Below are 16,903 nucleotides of genomic sequence, written 5' to 3'. Positions count from 1 at the left end.
CTAGAGGTTAGAGGTAGTCTCCGGCGGTCGCTCATACAGAGGGAGCCAGAGGGAGATGGAGACATTGCAGCAGCGATGGGACTGTGACGTGATGGTCCCATACGCGGCTGCAGGAGGTGATCATGGTGGGCAGGAGCAACTGGGTGAGGGAGCTGGAAAGAGTTCTCCGCTCCCTCTTCAAGTCCGGCACCCGGGGCACGTGACCCCTTGGCGCCCCAACCCCCCCCCCTAGTTACGTCCATGGGCAGGCTCGCCCCCAGTCTTATGAAGCAAGATATAGTCACTCCTAGAAGCTCCCTTATAGGCCAATCCTGCCCACTCACAAAAATTCCCCAAGCCTAATCTACCTAGCAACAGTTGAAAAAATTCCAAATCAATTACAAAAGGACACTTATATAGCCTTGTGCCTAAACGGCTCTCGCCTTATTGTATCTGTAATACTAAAATGAAAAAAATAACAAAGAAATAGAGAAAACATGCACACTCTCTCTCATGACGTATAAATAGTCAGTTACATAATCCAAATTACATTTTAAAAAACACAAAACGTAGGCGTCTAGCAATGTTCCAAAAAATCAATAACACTCATTCTCTTCCCAAAAATATTTCAAGTCTTCTGATATGTTCCAAATAGTGGGCCTAATTCAGGTTGAATTTTTACGATCGGCATGTGGGCGCAGGTTGAATTTTTACTATCGGCATGTGGGCGCATGCGCAGTGCCCGTCCTGTGCATGCGCCCGCACTTTCTGTGGTGGTGCACAGCAAATGCATTCGCCTCTGCCTCTCAATCAGTCAGAGGAGGTTGCGGGGCAGGGGGGGGGCGGACCACGCTCTGTTTCCAGGGTGGAGACGTAGAGTTGCGGGTGGGCGGTGCGACGCAAATGGGGGGAAGAGGCGGCCGAGCGGGGGCTTGTCAAGGGCATGATCACAGCAGCTGCGTGACACAACACACACGTGGCGGCGAGACTCCTGCTGCCGCAGCTAAGCTGCGCCGGCAGAAGCCATCCTCTGTTTCTGCTAACAAGCAAAAATTGCGATATGATCGCAATTTCTGCTTGTTCAAGGGGGAAGGGGAGGCGGCGGTCAGCATGCTGGGCGGTCTTGCCCAGCGATGGGCAGCCCCCAGCATGCTTACTGAATTTAGGCCCAGTATTCTTTCTCCAAATTCAGCAATGATAAGAAAAGTGTAAATATTCACATATTGAGAAAAAACTAAACAACATCACAGTGTAACGTGTGTTTAACAATATGCACCACAAAAATTGCCTGAAAAGAAAGGCTATATGATAAAAGATTCAATAAACAATAATAAGGAAGCTATACCTTTAAAATAGCCCCTTTTTAGATGTAATCTTATACAATTCTAGCAAATAAACCACATGAAGTGCAGAGACGACAGCAACATTGAGGAACCTTGTTCTTTGGCTAATTTAAAAAATAAAACATTGCCCTCCCCCCATCAGTAACTAGTGCCTGACCTCTGAGTCCTGTCTGGTTTTAGAAAACAGGGGTTAAAAACAACATGAGGTTCCCCCTAATTACTAATAAGAAGCCCCTGGCTGATCCCAGGACTATTCCAAGCACCCCTGGTGGCGGTGGGTGCAGAGATAAAGGAAAAAGTTAAAAGTTAATAACACGTTGTCTACAGGTCCCAGCATAACTGTCCCGGCATGCTCTCACTTGTGTAATGAAAAGTGCCAATATGCCAGGACATAAGTGGACACAGTTTGTGGCACCATTTTTTTAATGAGCCACGCCACCATTGTACCATATGGCAGCAGTGGAAACCCACCACTGCTGAACATACAGCTACTGAACTCTGCAGTAATGGCTGACAGGAACTGGATTCTCCAGTATCCAGGCCTGTCACCATGCCCTCATCCTCCATCTGATCCTGCCGCAACAACGGATGGTGCTGTTTTCCCTTTGGATCAGCCCCCACTGCCATGCCTTAGACCTCCTCTGGAACCTGCGCCTCCTGCCCTGGTCACCCCTTCTCACCTGTATCTGAGATCTAGGGGTAATCAGCAGGACCTGGGGTATCAGGACATAGGCATCCATAGGGGTCTGAGGATGGGGCAACTGGAGTGAGTGTGGTGTGCCACAAATCTGGATTCCAATAGTCATAATACCCCCTGAAGCACTGACCCCTGGAGTATGGAGCTCCTGCTAGCTGTATAGGCACTGCAAGGGGGAGGAATCTATTCTCCAGTTTTCTTCTTGCATCTCCCATGTTGCATTGCAGCACAACAATTAATAAATTCAGTGATGTCATCCCACCTGACTGGCCCCACACACTGTGTACATGGACATAATACATTTTAGTTTGGGTCACCCACATCCAGCTACAAAACACCCCCCCTCCCAATCATTTTGTATAACATACTGTACATAGGGCTAATTACTCTTGGAATCACAGAACAACATTTAAGCGAGGAGAGGTCAGCCATATTTGTGCACTCAGGTGAAGCCACTCTGATTACAGACCTTTAGATAGCTACTTGAGTCGACAGGAAATATGAAATTCCCTATCTTTAAAATAGTGTATAGCTTACCAAATTAAAAAAATTAACTTCCTTCTTAAACCTTAACCCCCAAAATCCCTAAACTGGAACAAAAAAGTTAACAAACGAACCTCCTAGTCTTAACTCATCCATGACCCTGTGTTATACTGTAACTTCCAAAAAAATCCATCAAAGCAACTCAAAACTGACACTAAGAAAGTTCATTATTATTATTTTTATGTGTAGCCCCCCCCCCCCCCCCCCCGGAGAAAAATCTGTAATGTCTTCAATAATAGTCAAAGTTGGGATGGGGGGAGCTGCAAGGGCCACTAGGCTGCAGGACTAATAAGTAAATCTTAATCCTAATATTTGGAATAGAGAGCACTTACCTCTTCAAATATAATTTCCGTGAAAGGTAATTTATTCCTCACAAATGCGTCTTGTGGCCAAGTACATGTCAACGTTTTGATACCAGAAGACTCTTTCTCGAGACAGGCTTTTCAGTCCCGTGCATAAAACCCTGTTAGTAATTTACAGTAGTAGTAATAATGCATCATACTTATCAATTTCAAATACAGGAATGGAGCACAGAAGCATCGGTGTGTCCAGTGCAGGATTAAGGTCCACATGGGCCTGGGGCTGAAAATGATCAAGGGCCTATTGTGAGAAGTTGAGGAGGTGTGGCTAATGCTGTGTAGGTGTGGCCAGTGATATATGGGCGTGTACACTTCCTACACTATAAGCCCAATTGTCTCCCAAAATACATAACAGTAGAAAAACAGCTTCACTTTGTGAGAAAAATAAAAATATAATTTTAATTCCTATCATTTATGTCAACCAGTAGCGGCTCTTGCCATGGGCAAGCAGGATTTTTCCGCAGGGCGCCGCTGTCCTGGGGAGCCCACCACCGTGGCAAAAGCCGCTACTGTGCAGTATGAAAGGTCCTCTCCACAAAGGGAAACTAGACACTGTAGCATCTAGTTTACCTTCACGGAGAGGACCTTTTCCCACTACTGGTGCCTGCTGTGCGGTGTGCCTGACGTCATCGCACACCGCACAGCATTGTGGGAGAGGCTGCAGACATTCGTGCGGTGCTATGGCAGAGATGTCATGACGTCTCTCCCATAGATCCGAGGAGCCGCGACGGCGGCAGGAGATGGAGGGCAGCAGTGGTCGGGAAGCAGGAGTGTGGCTGGTGAGTATTTTTTTATTTTTGGAAAGCGGAACTACTAGGGGCACAGCTACTGGTGGGCACAGTACTGGGGGCAAAACTAATGGGGGCGCAGTACTGGGTGCAAAACTAATGGGGGCAAAACTGCTGGAGGCACAACTACTGGTGGCACAGCTACAGGGGGCACAGCTACTGGGGGCACAACTCTACAGGGGACACAAATCTACAGAGGGCAAAACTGTGACCACGCCCCTTCCCTATAAAGACATGCCCCTATTTTTTGGTGTGCACTAACCCTATTTGGCCAGAAGGGGTGGGGGGCGCCAAAGGAAACTTTCACCCTGGGTGCCACAAGGTCTAGTACCAGCCCTGATGGCAACCATGTGACCAGCTGGCCAGTTAATCATCTTCATGCTGTCATGATGATGGACCTATTTCTACCTGGGGGCCTGTAGCTGTAGCTCTCTCCGCCACATTGTTAATCTGGCTCTGGGTGTATCCACTTCGAAACAGCTGTCGGGCAGGCATGAGAGCTAAAATGCTAATCCTTACCTGTACTTTAAATTGATACATATGATGTATTATTACTACCACTAAGAGGAGGGCTTTTCGATGCTACAATAAATCTATTGGATTGTCAATATTATGGTGGTGTATTGGTCTCCTGCTGTATGCCTTTGTTGGATACTTCAAGGTGTGTTCTATATATACTGTACATATCAAATATAATTTGTGATGAATGGAATTTTTCAAATAAATTAAATTCCTTTCCCTAAAGTTATGGAAGAGCCTTTATATATCTAGGGTCTATATACCACACAGAGCAAGACACCTGGAGGCCCAGCCAGGTGTGGTCGCAAAGCTGCTATTGTACGCAAATGGGTCAATATTTTCTTACTACGCATGTGAATGAACCACAGTAAGTGACAGGAAGACAGTGTATGGGGGAGGGAACAGGAGTGGTCAGGTAAACACAGGCATGTCATGTCTATTCAGTTGGTATTTTCTGGGAGTGCATAAATTAGCAGTTGTTATCTTACTTGCTACTGTCACAATGTAGGAGCCGTCACTGCAGTCCCGGAAGTCTGTATCTCTTGGACCTCCGGAGTGACGAAAAAGGTGTCGGGCCGATTGTCCGCGCCCCAACCCACGAGGTCACACCCTTACTGAATCACACTTCTTAATTATTTGACAAAATATAGAGCCCATGGTAAGCCAATCAACACGCCCCCTCCCCTTTTGCATTGTAACAGCCAACTACATACATTGACTTATTTATGTTCCCATGCCACGGGGGCTTTCCTTTCTCCTTTCTTTTCTCCGTTCCTGTTTTTCTTTTCATCTTTCTTTTTCTTCTATCACACTGGAGTTTTCTCTCTAACAGTGTTATTCTTTAAAAATGGATGACGTGTTAGATTGTTTTCGTATGGACATGATGTCTAATTTGGTTTTCATTTATATTCTAGAGGTTTGGCTTATCTTTTTCCTGTTGTTCATGGTACTCAATAAAGTATGTTAAAAAGAAAAGAAAATGAAATGAAATTAAAAATGAATTATGATTTTTTTAAAATATATAATACTAATAGTAATATATAATATATAATATATATATATATATATATATATATATAAATATATATATATATAAAATAGTAATAGTGGATTAAAGGAGAGGACAAGTAAGTCTGTGGTTGTGGATTCTTATTCTTTAATGTCACACAGAAAAAAAGAGGAAATGCAGGCGCACACTCTATACACTTACCCTTTAATATTTACTCTCAACACTTACTAAAACAGGGGGCTTACATCAAGCATAGTGACTGTGGACTTGGTAATTGGTTTCCCTGTGTGCCAAAGAAAATATAAAACTGCAGTATTGTTTATTCTGGCAGGGAAATGTGTCTGACAAATTGCTGTGTTGGGTAATGTAGTATGCACAATGCAATTAATGGAACATAAACATTTTTGAGTTATTTTGCTAACATAATATTTTTAATTTTAATTTAAACTCAGAAAATAATTAATTGTAATTTAAACTCTTTATGCTTTCAGAAAGACATCCACTGCGCACTATATTCTCTTGGACAATCAGACGTTCTCTAATTGGACAGTATCGCATAACGACTACAGTTATTTCAACATAATGTTAATACTGTCAATAATTTTCTACAGTATCATTTTTGTTTTGGGAATTGTTGGGAATGGTTTGGTTATCTGGATCGCTGGATTCAAGATAAAGACAGTCAGTGCTGTATGGTTCCTTAACCTGGCTGTAGCTGACTTCATATGTTGTGTCTCTATCCCATTTAAAATATTTGCGTCTCACTATATTTGTGATTTATTCATCACTGTTCTATGGTTTATGACCATGTGCACTAGTGCCTATTTTTTAACCGCCATGAGTATTGACCGCTGTGTCTCCATAATGTGGCCATTTTGGTCCAAAACCTATAGAAAACCCAGATGTGTCTGCAACACTTCAGCAATAGTTTGGGTGGTAAGTATCATCTTAAACTTTCCTCATATAAATATTACCTATGGTTATTATTATTATCATAAGGAAACAATCATCATCAGATTTGTCATCCGTATTTATTGTCCCTTTTTCTGTCATTCTTATGTGTTATTGTGTAATTTGTTTTAAAGTTAGAAAAGTTAGAATACCAAGGAGGAAACAGCGACCCTATAAGATTATCACTGCCGTCATTGTGTGTTTCCTCATCTGTACATTTCCATTCCACATTTTTCCATTAGTTGTCAAAGGACCTTATTTCGTATCTGACATAATATTTTATATTTCTGTAGGGCTGATTTACTTTAACAGTTGCATCAATCCCATCCTCTATGTCTTGATAGGCCAAAATGTTAAAGAGATTTTAAAGCATTCAATATCGTCCAGACTGGAAAGAGCTTTAAATGAATGAACTAACCATGCTTGTAGAGAAAATGACACTGGTTTTAATTAAAGATCCAACATTATGTTGTTTACGTTTTGATTTATATATATGCTGATTAGCTTTAGAAATGTACAGTAAGGGGTAAATTTACTAAGGTGGGAGATTTTTAGAACTGGTGATGTTGCCCATGGCAACCAATCAGATTCTACTTACCATTTATCTAGCTGCTTCTAGCAGATAATATATATAATCTGATTGGTTGCTATGGGCAACATCACTAGTTCTAAAAATCTCCCACCTTAGTAAATTTCCCCCTAAGTTGTTACATGTTATTAACATAAAATAAAATCTTTAAAATATTTGTAAAATATTTATGCACAGAACACACATAAACTTCCTCCTTCTTCTGAAAGAGGAGATTCAAGAATTTGACCTACTTGGAAGTATAAGCTGTGTGATACATAGGGTGAGATTCAACTCTCTGTTTGGATGGCGCCCAAACAGAGCTATTCAATTATAGCTCCATTCGGACGTGATGGCTGCAGGAGCCAGCATTTCAACTCACACCACCTAGGAGTGGCAAGCTAAATGTGCAAAAAGTGACCATTTGAGCGCCCAAACTGGACTTTTCATGATCATGTCCAGCACTGTGGTCAGATTTAGCCACTTAGCGTGGCTAAACCCAACATCTATAGCTGTGATTAGCGCGATCATCGGACTCAATTGAATATTGCCCCTGCGATCTCCTGTTACTTTAGACGGGAGATTGGGCACGATAATCGAATTGCACCCATAATCCAAATTCAAATTAGCACAACAGTCATGCCAATTTATATAATTTGGTCTGTATGTTGCATTGTGTAATACATACCTCCCCAAACGGTATCATTATTAAAAGCAACCTCTTAAAATATGTTCTGCTGATCTGAGGGTATACTAGCAATTTAATACTTGTTTATTACTTGTGAAACTGAAAAGCTATATTAATTAATATTTTCTATAAATGAGAAACGCAAATGTATGACAAGTCAGTGGGCACCTATTAGACTATAAATACTTTAGTCAGCTGCAGGAGGAGTCAGTATAAGCCACTAGCTATAAAAAGAGGAAGAGAGAGACAATAAATGGCTTAGACCAAAGTTGAAGAGTCAAATTGTTGAAGTCAGGAGCACTGTTGGGACTTGGTTGAGGAGGAGCTGGTGATTTTAACAAAGGGACCAACTTAGCTTTCCTACCTGAGTGGAAAGTGTGTTACCTTGTCACTTCTGGAAACAACAGTGGCAGGACCAGCAGTGCTGTCAAGGCTATGGAGTTTGCAGTGGGGAATCTGAAGCATACATCATCCAGAGAGGTTGTTTCCATGTGTGGCAGAGCAGCATAGATGGAAGCAGCTGTGGAGAAGGCAAGCACAGTCCCTAATCACTAACCAGTGACTTACTGTAGGACAGGAGGAAGTGAGTTCAGCTCAGCAATGAGAACAGCAGGAGTCCTGAAATAACCAACATACACCTAAGCCAGCACCAACCCCCTGTATTCCTTCCCTAAGGTCAGTATAACACTAACAGCACAGGTAGCAGAGGTTAGAGCAGTCAACCTTAAATTTTAGGACAGAAGATGATAGCTCCTTATACTTAAGGATAGATTGAGTATTTTAGTGGTGACTTTCACCACAATAAAGAAATATTCATAGCAACAGATTACTACCTGTTGGCTTGATTTCCAGACTTTGCAACTGTATAGCTCTTATTTATATTGGTACAGTCATCCATGGAAACGGCTACACTTATTCAATTGAGTAATACCTCACCGCTGGAAAGAGATTTAACACCTATATTGAATTGCAGTAGTAATTCCCCTAATCCAATTAAATATAAAACTAACCACAATTGGAACCATCTGCAAGACCTACTAGTAGCAAGTGAGCTATGTGCACCACCAAGGTTAACCCACATTTATACAGTACATTGAGAGACATATTAAGGGGACATTTTTATAATAAAGACATTAAGATATACAGAATTGTACTTGTTGAAGTCTGTACTAAGCATATTAGTTTAAAACGTTGTGTCATTTATTACTGTAATAGTATCTTAAACTCTGTTCAAAGCAAACTAATTCTGGCCATAGAGTTATTGGAAAGTTTAATGATAGAATTGAATTCATTTAGTTTTGTAAGACAGTTAATTTGAGTTATGTATTTGAAACATACTAAAGTATATATTGCCTAATTACCAGTTTCACATGCAAGGAGACAAAAATGATAATAATTTTTGGAATTGAAGTGTCCCTAAAAAATAAATATAAAATTTGTGTATTTAAATTTTTGTGTTTCATTTGTGTGAGTTATTCTAAACGTATTACTTTTCAAAGTTGTAATAGTCTTCTTAAGAGCCTAACCAAAGTTGAAATATATTGGATTTAATTAGTTGGAACAAAAAAGCAGACAACAGGGATAGCCTAAGAAAGCTGAAAGGGTTATCCTGCACTGGATATCAAACATCTTATTAAATATTTTTATTTTTGTATATCAATAACCAGCTACAATCAGTATCAAAGATAATCATACCAAATTCATGAACGGGCTGGAGGTGCTCCTGGAATTATGAGAAAACTCATGATCAGAACTATTGTGAGGACTAGCCTCAAAGAAAATTCCTTTTTTGGAGCACTCTTTTGAAATAATAAATAAATAATATATAATATGATATATTGTGAATTAATGATTAAATATTAAAACTTAACTTTTATTTCTATACCAATCTAAAATAGAGAGGAGAGAAGAATGTTCACACACATTGCATGTCAGACACTATCATAAGTATCATATGAGTTCAATGAACATCCCCTTCTCCCAATGTAAGTTCCCAAAATAAACAATTAATTTCTAATAATCAATAATTAATGATCGTTATTAATAAACCATCAATTTTTAACAAATCATTACGTTAATATTGATGTACAATCTCGGCATATAACATCATGGTGTTCGTACTCATGTACAATCTCAGCATATGGCTATTGTATCATTAGGGCTAATTATCCTAATACAGACGCGCTCATCTTGTAGATGTGTGTACATTACACCACTTATTAAGAAGTGAACAAGCGTGGATATACTACTAGTTATAATCCACTCCTAGGTTATTCATTGCATGAGAGCCGTTAAATCCACTGGCTCTACAGACTTCCCAAACACACATTAAGTATGAAATGAAAAACCACATGTCAAATAATTGCACATAAACCGTTTTTAGAATTCCATAATTGCAAATTTGGTTTCCAATCACTATTCACTCCTTTTGTTCACACAAAGACCATCCATTCCACTGGCTCAACAGTATTCCTAACCATATGCTCAGTATAATCAAGCCTATTGACAATTTATAAACTGTTGTACATAGGATATCTTACTGTAATTACAGGCATTAACTATATATTGACACTTGTCTAACTAATAAAGATTTAAATATATACATATACATAGATGCCTATAGTTATTTTTTTCTTTTCTCTTTTTTTTCTTTTTTTGCCTCAATGAAGTTGGACAACAGAGTACACTCGTCCTGACAATCTGACAAAGGCACTTAACCCTATGATCTATATTACATTACACTAGAACATTTCAACGACCCATTAGGTTGTACATTATCATCAGATCACAATTGTTTATAACCTTATCCACTTGGATGTGATCTGATGATAATGTACAACCTAATGGGTCGTTGAAATGTTCTAGTGTAATGTAATATAGATCATAGGGTTAAGTGCCTTTGTCAGATTGTCAGGACGAGTGTACTCTGTTGTCCAACTTCATTGAGGCAAAAAAAGAAAAAAAAGAGAAAAGAAAAAAATAACTATAGGCATCTATGTATATGTATATATTTAAATCTTTATTAGTTAGACAAGTGTCAATATATAGTTAATGCCTGTAATTACAGTAAGATATCCTATGTACAACAGTTTATAAATTGTCAATAGGCTTGATTATACTGAGCATATGGTTAGGAATACTGTTGAGCCAGTGGAATGGATGGTCTTTGTGTGAACAAAAGGAGTGAATAGTGATTGGAAACCAAATTTGCAATTATGGAATTCTAAAAACGGTTTATGTGCAATTATTTGACATGTGGTTTTTCATTTCATACTTAATGTGTGTTTGGGAAGTCTGTAGAGCCAGTGGATTTAACGGCTCTCATGCAATGAATAACCTAGGAGTGGATTATAACTAGTAGTATATCCACGCTTGTTCACTTCTTAATAAGTGGTGTAATGTACACACATCTACAAGATGAGCGCGTCTGTATTAGGATAATTAGCCCTAATGATACAATAGCCATATGCTGAGATTGTACATGAGTACGAACACCATGATGTTATATGCCGAGATTGTACATCAATATTAACGTAATGATTTGTTAAAAATTGATGGTTTATTAATAACGATCATTAATTATTGATTATTAGAAATTAATTGTTTATTTTGGGAACTTACATTGGGAGAAGGGGATGTTCATTGAACTCATATGATACTTATGATAGTGTCTGACATGCAATGTGTGTGAACATTCTTCTCTCCTCTCTATTTTAGATTGGTATAGAAATAAAAGTTAAGTTTTAATATTTAATCATTAATTCACAATATATCATATTATATATTATTTATTTATTATTTCAAAAGAGTGCTCCAAAAAAGGAATTTTCTTTGAGGCTAGTCCTCACAATAGTTCTGAACAGGGATAGCCTAAAAGAAAATATACTTAATTGTGTAGATAAATAAGTAAAGAGAAATTATCCACTTGGATCATTTCTTGAACCTTCCTGGCCGCGGCGATTGGAATTTCCAACACCACTTGGATAACTCCAGCTTTTTCCTGGGGAGTGGCCCTGTCCCCTAATGCACCCAGCCAATCAAATAGTATGGCAGTGATCACCACCATTACTTTGTGGCATCTAAAGTACGTAGTTCCTGCATGAATCTGTTGGAATCCCAGTTGTTTCTCTTCATCCCCTTATTCATCTCCTTCTTTATGATGAGCCTTCTCCAATTCCATTAATCGGGTCATGAACATCTCCCAGATCTTTTATTCATCATAGGCTACTGTATACCATGCATTCAGCACAACCCCTGCATGTGTTGTTTCTGTAGAATATCTTTTTCTACCATCTATCCCAATTCTGGTTCACTCCTCATCCTTCAGTTAGAATCCACATAGGTTCCCTTAAGGAGACTGGTACTGGCCAACTATTGCCTCTCATCAGAACAGAGCTTGGCCATATTGGATTTGCACCCCTCTGCTCCACCCACTCATTGGGTTTTTGTGATTCCACTGTTCTGTCACCAAGTGTGAGGACACCGGGTATTGGAACCCTAGTTCACCAAGTGTGCCTGGATCCTTAGGTTTGGCAATCACACAGGTAAGGAAAAGAAACATTTCTAGCAACAACATTTATTTCACAAAATGCACATACAAGTGTAATACAATAGTCTACATAACCACTACACACTGTGAAAAAAATAACACGATTGACATCCCCCTTAACATCCCCTGCAAAGTTCCCAATCCTCAGAGGCAATTACTGCAGATCTGCCCAGTTGCACAAAGGGGTGTTTTTCCAATGACACTGTGTACTGCTACTTTAGGCCTTCTTGAAGGCTGGCTCCTTCTGGAATTCAATGGGTTTAAATCCAGAGGTACTGCAGCTGTATCCAGTCCATGGCTTATCAAGTCCTCACCAGCTGATTTCTCACAGGATTTAATCAGAACTGGGACAGATCATCCTCTCACTTCCATTCCAGCCAGTACATAGAATGACTCACTCTAAATGAATACCTCCACTCTCTACACTCCTTCCTCCCACCTGCTGTCTGGGGTATGTGGAGCCTGTCCATTGGTTGGGATTAATATAACTGATTATGTCAGATGGGCAGGTCAAACTTTTACACTGTGGCAGTGGATTGCTTATGTTCACTTCCAGGGGGAGATCTTCCTCCCGCCCTGGTAACTGCTGGGAATTGGCCTGACTGCCGGGCACCATTTAAGAATCTGCAGTGCCTCTGGCTAAATTCCACTAAATCAAACAAAAGGATCACTCTGTGGATACAATAACATACGTGTTGCATGAACTAGGAAACAGAGTTAGTGAGTCTAACTCCCCAATTTAATCATGGAAACACTAACCCTGCTGTGCTATAATCATTACTCTCTGACATATTGGAAAACAAAGTACACATAGAAATTCACTACTCTTCTGATTTGCAATTAGAAGGTGCAACATATGTCCCATTAAAAGTTGGAGTATCTTCTTTTTCTTTTTTCTTTTGCACAGCAAGGAATGCTCAGAAAATTGCACCCTTTGCTACCTTGAATGAGCTGTCATTTATACGGGTTGGGTTTGATATGCCTGCAGTCAGGATGCCAGAGGTCAGAATACCGATCGTGGCATCCATTGTGAGAATCCTAACAGAGGCAAAGTAAGTATACTTGCCATTGCTCAATGTCCCCATAAACCTAACCCTTCCTTCCTGCAGCCTAAACCTTACCCTTACTAACAACTGCAGCCTAACACTAACCCTGTTCGATGGCCCAGCACTTGACCGGGATCCTGGTGGCTGTGATTCTTGCACCGGTATTGTGATCCTAGACGGCGTTCCGAGCAGTGTTGGGATTCTGGCATCAGTATTTCGACTGCCTGGATCTCGACTACAAGGATCCTCGACCAGATCCCATTTATACACAGCTATGCAAATCTAGGCTCACTGCTGCAACTACCTTTACTCAGTAGCTCCCAACCCCCAATCTGCTTCTCTGCAAATTCTTTTATCTTATTGCACTTCAAAGCAGGGCCATAACTAGGTGTGTGTGTAGGGGGCACCACACATAGCACTGCAGGGTAGGGGGCACTGTCGGCAGCACTTTTCAATTATCTGTTTTTATTACTTTCACTTGCAGCTTCCCCCCTTTTTGAAGCCCAGCATCTCCATACCGCCGCTGTCTCCTACCTTACCCCTTCTGTCGCTAATATCTATACAACATTCATGAACTCAACTTGAGATTTCTTTGATATTCAGTCACACTGTATTTTATTACATTTCAAGATGCTGACATAGCTGGGATTCGAACCCATTGCCTATGGCATTGCAGTCAGACAATCTATTTATTGATCTATCTGCCCTTGCATAGAAAGCTAGAGAATTCAAAGCTTAGGTGAAAAAAATTATCAGCATTGAGGCTGAGCAGATCTATGTAGTGTGTCGCTGTAAGAGATTGGATGTGTGGCTACACACTACATAGATCTGCTCAATTGCAATGCTGATTATATTTTTTTTACAAAGTACCAGTAGCTTCATATAGTTCTCATAGTTTTTATGCAGGATCAAATAGATCAATGAGTAGGGTGTTAGATTAGAATTCAACCGGTTGTAGGTTTGAATCCTGGGTATGGCAGTATAAAGAAATGCATTATTTAATAAAGGGTATTGTAACTGAATAACAACAGGCCTATATATATGTAAAAAGCCAGGAAATTGGGTGCGAGCGACCAATGGTGTCTATATTAAAGGAACATAAAAAGGATTGTATATAAAAAAACACGTATTTATTTTTGCACGATAAAAAAGAGGGGGAGGGTAATACACTGTGGTTTTATAAAAAATTCATAAAACACAATAATTAATATAAAATGGAGTAAAAAGTAGAAGGAATAAAAGAAGGTACAAGGTGCATATCAATTGGTAGTATATGTATAAAAATGCTTATCTTAGGTACAGGAGGTAGGTCTGAGAAAGATCATGGAGTGCCCAACGCGTTTTGTCCTTCAGGACTTCATCAAGGGTGGTGTGGTACTGAGACAGAGCTCCTATTTATACCACTATCAATTAGACTGTGTATGACATCACTTCCTCCCAAAGTGATGTTGAGGGAAAACCACATATTCTGTGTGTTTTTCAAATTTATACAAATTATATGTAGGTAATGGGTATCTTCAGAACAGAGCTAGTTATAAACATCAATTTAAAAAACGAGCAGTTTAGTGAGTGTTATCTATTAATTGTTTATATGAGTACTGGCATCCCGGACTTCCGCCCCACTTCCTGTAGTGTGACGGGTTCTTTTGCGCATGCGTCAATTCCCGAGATCACGTTCGGGTGACGGATGTCTCTTCAATAGTCCTTCTGCGCTTGCGCCGACTCCCGCGCAGTGTCTTGTCCCGGAAGTCGTCGTACACTTCACCGGATGTCACGTTGCATACAGGAACCCGGAAGCGCGATGCATCGTGAACCGCACTCTGGAATCGGAAATCTCTGTGCGTCACTTCCTGTGGGAACTTAATTCAGCGAATGGTCTCCGGAAGCTTATCTTGGAACGCACGTGGAACGCAAACATTGTTTCTGATATCATTGATAATGGGTCCCAATGGCGGATTATTTCTTCTTTGAATATACAGTCTGTGGCTTCTTCATTTAAGCTGTGTATTAATATGGAGCTTGTCCAGAAAACATATGGAGGAAATAAAAAATATATATGAATTACCAGAGTTTTGTGATGGACTTCATTCGAACCAATTATATATTCATTTTAGTGTTAGATAATTAATTTTATTAAAATAAATGAAATATGCATATTGATTTCATTTTAGTGTTATATAATTAATTTAAAAAATAAAAATAAATAAATAATGCATATTGCTTATTAGGTTATAAATTATTAAAAGTGCCTGTGCTAATTCAGTTATATTTTAAATTAGTGCAAAAGTGTATAAATACATTAGTGTGTCTTATGAGTAGTGCGTAGGATAATATCCATACATAATAAAGGAAGGTGAAAAACCAAAAACGTTTAAGGTTTATATAAGTGAAGATTTAGAATAACAGCTGTTTTACTGGTTTAGGAACTTTTCACGTGCATGCGTTGTCTCTACAGCACCTAGTCTTCTCTGGAGGTCACCCTCCCCGATACTAGCCAGGCCCATAAAAATGCTTAGCTTCCACGATCGGACGAGGGTGGGCGTTCCATTTTGGTATGGCTGTAGTCTCCTTAGCACCAGTTCACCAGAAGTTTTTTACAACTGTAAAATAGTCTAGAAATAAGAAGAGAGCGCCATTCCCAAACACCACAGTGTTTATTATAAGGGAGAAGGGGGGGGGGGGGGGAAGAGGGAGATAATATCAAAAAGGTACTTAAAGAAAAGGAGAAATTTCGTAGCTTTCGTTAAATCCAGCCGGATGCATCGTCCTCAATTGAAATATCCAAAACATCTCCCTTCTGGATAGCAGGTTTGCCAGATCGCCACTTCTTTCGCCAAGTGTGACATGTTCTATGGCTTTGTATGTTAAGGCCTCAGGATTGGAATTGTGGTGTAGCAGGAAATGTTTAGAAACTGCATGTGCTTCCACCTTATTTTTGATGTTTCGGACGTGCTCTTGAATCCTTAGTTTTAACTGTCTCTTTGTCTTCCCAATATATTTTTTACCACAGTCACATTCCAAAAGGTAGATCACAGAGGTTGAGTTGCAGTTCATGTATTCTTTTATCTTGAATTCTTTCATATCACCTGTTGCAGAAAAAGTCTTTCGATTTGGATGTACATATTTGCAGGTATTGCAGTGTCCACACTTATAGCTACCTACACACCTGATGAGAGGTTCTTTCTTGTTATTTATGGGTCTCAGCATGCTCGGTGCCACTAAGTCCTTGAGATTTTTCGACTTCTTAAAAATGATTTCAGGTTGTGGTGGTAATATGTCTTTTAAAACAGGGTCCATTAAAAGAATGTTCCAGTGAGTTTTCATTGATTGTCGGATGATTTTCTCATGTCTGCTGTAAGTCGTGATAAAGGCAGTAGAGTCTTTTTTCTTTTCCCTTTTCTTGTATGTTAGGAGGTCATTTCTCACCAAAGTTCTTGTTTTGTTGACCGCCTTGTCAAGAATGTTCGTGGGATATTTCTTATCCAGGAATCTGTTTCTGTATTTCTCCAATTGGTTGTTGCATTCCTCTATTTCGCTACAATTCCTTCTGATTCTGTGGAACTGTGAATAGGGGATATTATTTTTCCACTGTTTTAAGTGATTACTCCTGTAATCCAAGTAGCTATTGGTATCCACCGGTTTGATGTAGTTCCTCGTGATGATGCTATTTCCTTTCCCCACCAGGATGAGATCCAAAAATTCAATTTGTTCCTTGTCAGTTTTTGAAGTAAATGTGAGATTCAATTCATTGTGTGCCAGGTATTCAATAAAAAAATTGTTAAAATCTTCTATTGTGCCGTCCCAGATCATCAGGATATCATCTATGTATCGCTTGTAAAACACAATAAAATTCTTAAAAGGGTG

The 16,903-nt window shown here is 39.7% G+C and overlaps 1 pseudogene; it reads right to left on the bottom strand.

Moving 5' to 3' along the window:
• Positions 1 to 15,485: 15,485 nt before the first annotated feature.
• LOC134967196 (5S ribosomal RNA) lies at positions 15,486 to 15,605 on the bottom strand (annotated as a pseudogene).
• Positions 15,606 to 16,903: the final 1,298 nt, after the last annotated feature.

Source organism: Pseudophryne corroboree, chromosome 10 (genome assembly GCF_028390025.1).
Source record: "Pseudophryne corroboree isolate aPseCor3 chromosome 10, aPseCor3.hap2, whole genome shotgun sequence".
In the NCBI taxonomy this organism is placed as follows: domain Eukaryota; kingdom Metazoa; phylum Chordata; class Amphibia; order Anura; family Myobatrachidae; genus Pseudophryne; species Pseudophryne corroboree.
The sequence above is the reverse complement of the archived record's forward strand: the minus strand, read 5'-3'. Positions and strand labels throughout refer to the sequence as shown.